A 7,639-nucleotide genomic window follows, 5' to 3' on the forward strand; every position below is an offset into this window, starting at 1 on the left:
TGTGCTAGTGACATTGCTATGCCCGGCCAGAATAGCAGACGATGTTGGCATCCATACCCCACTGCTGCATCCTGCCTTGGCAGTGAGAATCTGCTTCAGATCCTCCAATGCTGATTGAGTATGCTCCACTCGCCTGGCAACGTCGATTAACCTCCTATCACCTTCGACCATCGTGGCTTCCATTCGCTGCAATAACCTACAACATAACAGGAACACATTCGTTAGTCGTTATCACAAACGATATCTATTTTTCCATTAAATGCTGTAACAAGGCAAGCATGTGTCCTTGTTACTATTGTTGGGTATGCCCTTCTATCCTTTAATGTTTTACTTGTGTTAAAAGAGGTATAATGAGCATGGCTGAATTGGTTGGGTTCTTTATATAGGGTTTTTATATTTTCAGTAAGCTTCCAGAAATAGGAACACCTCATGAACTGTAGTTACAACAAAAAAAAAGATCCATCTATGTAAAACAAAAACATTTAGCTGGGTTATGTCAGTCCCAGCCACACTACATGCTAAGCTGAAGATATAGTACACGCATCGGATGAAAGATTTGGGAAGGGGTTGCAACTTGCCTGCACGATATTAAATATGCGCTTTAGGAGCATCTTCTCTCCCTCCACAAATCCCTCCGGGTCGACCTCCGCTGTGACAAAAGGCGCAATCTCCTGATCCACGACGAAACCAACACTTTCGGTTAGATAGTTAACAGATGTTATATGAATTTAAAACTAAGTCGTTCGATTACTTACGACATCAATAGACATACCCAAGTTCAAGTTGGTGTCATCGGCCACCGCCACAGAGCTTTCTAATGGCGTCACATGCAACGACGGTTCGACTCTACATGTTGAAAAACAATGTTAGCTCCGGAAACCCATTTCTCCTCACCAAACATTTAAATGGCCCACGTCGTGCACGTGTTGGGGCAACGACTTTGAAATCAACTGCAAGAAAATTTTTTGGGCATTCACCAAAGTAACTACTTACCCTTCCTCCTCGGTAGGCCCCTATGATTCAATTAACGTCCCCCCTGGTCCATCATTGAAGCACCCCTTCAAGAAATTTATGCTGCAACTAAACACCCAAGTGTTCAGGAATTTTAAGAAAGGAGAATGATTGTACAACTAGGTGGATTGTGATCCAAAGTGATTTGGAAATGACCTTATATATAGCTGGTGTGGAGAGAGAACGAGAACCTGGTAAAGACTTCCCAGTGCCTTCCCAAGTATCTCCCCACGTGCTAATTTGCAAATAACCCCAACCATAGAACATCTTACTCTTGCCATTTGTATAGTCGGACCCCTTTCTTGGCTTCACCGAGTAGAATATCATTAAAAAAATAAATTTGCTTCTCAATTTGCAACCGCATGCCACGTTAGCGAAGTCCAATGACTCCATCGCTACTGTGTAACACTTATGGTTCGACCTAATACACTTGATTAATTGGGCCGAAAAAAAAGTTATCTCCACCATAGGCGCAATTTTCAACTTTGGCTTGCACCCTGAACCATCACATCAACCAATGTACTCAGTGGTCATCATTATTTTGGCACAGAAACCAGACATACCTGATCGACAATGGGGATCACCTCTGCAACTTTGCCTGCCATATTTCTTCCAGATCACTCTACTTTCGGCGTGAAGGTATCGAGACAGAGGCGATGTGGAACGATCGCGCGCCCCCATTTTCACGAGACGAGGATCCATTGCAAATAAGGACTGTACTTGGATTCTTATCTCCGCAACACAGCGCAAAAAGCAACAGTTTTCTTAACTGGCCATTACATCGAACGGGACACGAAAACCTGCAGAACGGGCTCTTCTAGATTTTTACCGGAACCAGAGGCATCCAAACGTGTTTAGAAGACTTCATGGTGAGAAGATCTCTTGCAGAAATTGTTTGCGTGCCCATTGCCACACACCTGCAACCTAAATTCTCTAACAGTCGTCCAAGGGTATACGCGTGTCTCTTTTAGGGTTAGAGTTTCACCAATGGCCAAATGAAACATCAATTGGAAAAATACCTATTTAGCTGAATATAGAAATTTGTATGCTAAGGACAAAGTTGTATTTAAATTAAAGAAAATACCAACTATATAGTGTGTGTTTGGACTGTAAATTATCAAAATGTTTTGTGAAAAATAGTGTTTTTATGGGATCCTTTTTGGGTTTAAGTAAGTGTGTGCTAACAAAAGTTATGTCTTCCCAACTCTATAACAACATTGATTTTCATAAAGTAAATATTGATTTAAAAACATTAGTTAAAATTACTTTTTGCTACATACTCACTAATGACATGGAATTATTATATAATTTTTTTTGCATGTTTATTTTTTGTTACATTTATTTGTAAAATGCTTTTTTTTGTATATTACATTATTGACACTCTTAATACTCTTTTATATTATGCAAAACTTTGTTACTAGTATTATTAGTTATGGACAATTTTTTTGTTTAATTTATTTTACATAATAAGATTAAATATTTTATAATTTAAAAACATTAAAAATAATTAATATTTATTTTAATTAATTTGGATTGGTTGAATTGTTAACTCATTTTTGTGCTTAAGCAAGTTTTTGGTGTTCGAATCTCATCCTTAATAAATAGAGAATCAATATGTGGTGGATTAATCCTAGACTTGCCGAGCTACCAAATCTGTAGACCATAATTGTATGTGTCTTTAAAATGGATTATTTTTTCATTAATAGCAATACTATAGACTTTTGTCTTTATTGAAATTTAGTTAGGACAATTTTATTTGTTGGTATCGTTTTCATTTGTGAAGTCAAAACAACATGATCAACGTTGTAACTTGTTAAAACTTCACATTTTATGAAACGATTTTTAAATTTGCAAATTCATAAACTTATGTAGTTACAAAAGTTATTAGAGCGACTAATATTACCTGATAACATGGTGTATTGAAACACCATTGATGTGTATTAGTTAATTTGAGGAGAAGCCAATAGTAACTTTTGTTATTCAGTATATAATTTTTTCTATTGAAAAATAATTTAATATTTTCTAAATTTATGGATATATTTTTTTCTAATTTCTTACACCATTTTATTTGACAATACTTACCATTAAAAAAATAGTAAATGACCATACTATACCACAATATATATATGATGTGCAAAATAATTTTTTTCCTTGAAATTAATTCTGCTTAGTGAGATAAAATTTGACATATTTCTTATTTTCTTAATCAAATTTAAATTTAAATTTAGAATTGAGTAATGACTCCTTTTTTTTAATTACAATAAAAATAAATTGGTTAAATGTAAAATATTTAGCATGTATTAATTTCAATAAGTTAAATTTCAATTTCCAAAAATTGGATTAAATATTAAGTATAAACTTAATAATGAGTAATATAATATATATATTATATTCGTACGTAAATAATAATATCCAATGTATTAATTATTTATTTTTCGACAGAATTATTGTATAATCTACAGAGGATTAATTTATTATCGAAATTTTTTTTCATAAACTTTGTATTATGGAAAAATAGTGATCTTATTTGTTAATTTTATTTACACAGTTTTCATAATTTTTTAAATAGGTGATTAACTTAATTAATAATCTTTACTATTGCTTTTATACTAAAAAAATATCAGTTTAAACTACTTACATACTCTTCACTACTTATTAATGAATAAGTAAATAAATATTTAAATTATTATATTTATTGTCCTAGAAAAGTCATGTAAATATATTCAACTTTTACATATCCTAAGTATTATAATATTAAATAGTATAGTCTATGCTATAATAATGACTCAAAATATTAATCCAAGATATATTTGGGCTTATTAAGTCCTCAACGCATGCAATATCAACTAGAATCCGTTGTTAGTGTCCCAAATCCGACTTAGGTTCATTACCTTAAAGGTCCAATGCAGCTGAAGTCCGTACGCCCCCAGTTAAGTCGACTCAAATTGGATCTCCGTTGCTAGTTAGATATGGTAATGAGTACTCTTGAGAAGCCCCCTTCCCATCCCTCACTCCTTATTTAAAAAAAAAAAAGCCCGCGTTCCTTCTCCGTCATTGCAAGTTCTTATTTAATTACCCCTTAGGGAATGCAGATCTCCTCGGTAAAATTTTGAAAAAAATTACTACAGGCAGGTTGAACTTCCGTCAACAGTGGTAGAAAGACTAAATTGAGATATTTTTTTACTACAATATTTGTCAAACAAACAATTAATGAAACGGTCATCCATACCTTATTATTTTGAGTATATTTATACATTAAAAAAGAGTTGAAATAATTAATTGATCAGAATAATGACATTAATATTTTTTCATAAGACTTGTTATTATTTAGAATTAGGAAATAGCCATAAATAAATTTATTTTCTTAATGAGTGTTAAATTTGTTGTCAACTTCTATATTTCCTTTAAAATTTTAGTGTCGTTACGTCTAATTTCTACATTTTGAAATGAATTTACTCAAAAAAATTAACATGTAAATCACGTTATTATTACAAATTACTTTTTTTTTACAGAATTAGTCGTGCTTGTTTGAACCGTTAAAATTAGCTTCTAATGATATCAAAGTCAACCTACTTTACTATCTTGTGCCTTCAAATAATTTACACCACTAACATAAAAATATAACAACTGAAAAAAAAAATTCTTTACAATGGGTATATTCATTGTAATAAATATTCTTCTATCTAATACTCTAAAAAAATACATTGGCCACTTTGAATTACTACAGGTCAACTTCCATCCACATTAGTAGTATGCCTAAATTGAGATATATTCTTTAAACAAACAATCAATAAAACACAATTCCGTATTAAAAGTGGCATGGTTTTTGTTTCGTATTTTTTATTTAAAATAGATTATGGTAAACTGAACATTGTTCGGATTGCATTAATTGAAATTACTTTGAGATGAATAATTAGAGAATAGGACATGAATTTAAATAATAATTTTATGTGACTTTATAAATTTACTTGGGATATTTAACTAAATTTTAACATTGGTTTAGTATTCTCAGTCCTCTCCAGTCTCTTATAGGATTAACAGAATCATCATTTAAAGCTAAAAATTATTCGATACAAAAAAGTTTACAATAAAATAAAAAAAATTATATGAATAAAAAATAATAACAGTTTCAAAAAAAATAAAAAATGCTTGAAAGTATGTTAGACAAAAAATGTTATTAAAAAACAACAAAATTCACCATATAAATAACAAAGGACACAATTGGTATGTATAAATAAATTTCAGTCCAATTTGAACAGTTGGAAATCGTAGCTATTGGTAAACATGGGTTGAACGGTAGAATCAAATTTACGTTCAGTGAAATAAAATACTGTCACAAGAGACAGTGAATCTTTCGGCAAAATTAAACGAGCTCTTGATACTCGAACCACTAATCCAAACACACCCATAGCGTGTTAATGGTTAGAAGCCCAGAAGCAAAACACCGAAGCTAAGAATGACTGATTCTTACTATCGACAAAAGATGCATTCGAATTCAAGAATGCGACAAAAATGACTAACAGTAAATACATATTTTCCAAAAATGCATTAAAGATTGCATTTTAACTGAGCTCATTCAGATCTTTAAAGTTACAAAAGGTTGCAATTTTTACTTGTTCATCAGAACATAGGAAAATTTTAACGTTATTCAATCCCTTTACTAATACATTGGTATGACAAATAAGGTGTTGAGTTAAGAAATTAACTAAATTAATTGATTACGAAAAATGTTATTTTATTGGGCTAATTATCCAATCAGTTTTGATTATTTTGTTTGAGTGATGCTGGTCACCACTCAATATATAGTTGCAGCCCACTATGGAATAAATTGAACCTACTGGTAGGCTGACAATCCAAAGGAAGCCCAAATAACACAAAGCAAGAAATTCAGTTGGGTCAACTAGCAAACCGAAACCCAATTTCATCTCTCAAGCCAATCTCTCCGAGTTGCTTCCACAAAAGAAACGTTCACCTATTTTGATACGGTCAGAACTCAGAGAGGATAGAGAAAGTTTAGTTCTTAAGCTATTCACCAAGGAAGAAAGAAAGAGAAGGTTAGGCAAGAAATGTTGAGGTCCAATCATCCAATTCAAACCACATCAAACTAAGGCAGAAGTTAAAGGTAACTTATTTCCTCTTGCATGCATCATGTTTTATTCTCCTCTTGACCAAGTCTCTGCCACTCCAATTTGGGATAAATGGAGAAAGTGACTTCTGTTAACAATTGCTGCAAATCAATGGCCAAGATTGTTTCTTGGGGACCAAGTAGTTTCTCAAGGGTTTAAATCTGGGTTTACCATTGAAAAAGTTTTTCTTTGCTCCCCTGAGGCTTTCGGTCAAGCAAGAGTAAGTCAGATTCAAATTTTTAATTTGGGGATTAACTGAAAAAGGTGATATGGTAAGTTGGTAGCACAAAGCTCAAAGAGTTGACCTAGGAGACAGCAACTCAACAACATGCAAGAACATATAAAAGAAAGGTCTGGAGTTTTTCTGAGGTAAGGAGAGATAACAAGTTTTTTGAAGTTTATGTTCCGAGAAGAGTTCTCTGAAAAAGTTCATCAACTTGGACAGCGCTTCCTGGTCAAAGGAGCATTACGCCAGAATGAGGAACCAAATCAGAGGCAAGCTAATCTGGTTTATTACATAGTATAGAGGCTGTTAAAGCATCAATTTCCTTCATGTTTTACAGATTGTAATTTTTTTTTCAATGTTTATCTTTCTGTAATTTCTTGACGTAAAAGGCTGAATGAGAGAGTCATTAAAAGAGTCTAAGGGTGGAAAGAGGCAGAGAGAAACACTTGAGTGAAAGGCCTTGAGTGATTTAAAAATTCTTTAGGTTGATTTTGTGTCTTGTATCTTGTACTAGTGACGTACCCCTTTCTTAGTTGGGTGAGCACTAAGAGTGAAGAGTCAGGTATTAGCATAACCAAGTCAAGTTAGGTTAGAACTTGAGAGTGCAAAGATTGTGCTTTGCATTTGCTTTGTAATGTGACCTCCAAAATATATGACTCCCCGTTCAGCCAACTATTTAGACACTGCAAGCTTGTGGACATGGACGTTGACGAGTTCGAGACGCAATGGGAAACGATGCTGGATGAGTGTGGGGTTCGGAAAGTCGAACGGGTGAAGGAATTGTACCGCAAAAAAACTGCATGGGCGGCAACATGCATCAGAGGCCAATTTTTCGCAGGTATAACGACAATGTCCCGTTGTGAATCTCTACAAGCCAAGTTGGGTGGGTTTATGGAGAGTAGATATGAGAAATTCCAATGCCTTGAGTTCTTCCCCCAATTTAATTTTAGTTTGATTTAATTTCATAAACTAATCATATTAATAGTTAATTAAGACTTCAAAGTGTGTATCGAAGTGTCACTTCATGTGTCGCATTTGCAAATTTTGATAACATCAATGAATAAAGCGACGGAATGACTAACACGACTAATTTAAAATCTTTAAATGACAAAATAGATTAAAAAAAATCTTTCATGCACCAACTTATAGAACGAACGATCTTTTAGGAACTAATCCGACTATTTACTCATAATAATAATAATAATAACAATAATGATCATTATTATTATTATTATTATTATTATTATTATTATTATTATTATTATTATTATTATAA

Source organism: Arachis ipaensis, chromosome B07 (assembly GCF_000816755.2).
Source record: "Arachis ipaensis cultivar K30076 chromosome B07, Araip1.1, whole genome shotgun sequence".
In the NCBI taxonomy this organism is placed as follows: domain Eukaryota; kingdom Viridiplantae; phylum Streptophyta; class Magnoliopsida; order Fabales; family Fabaceae; genus Arachis; species Arachis ipaensis.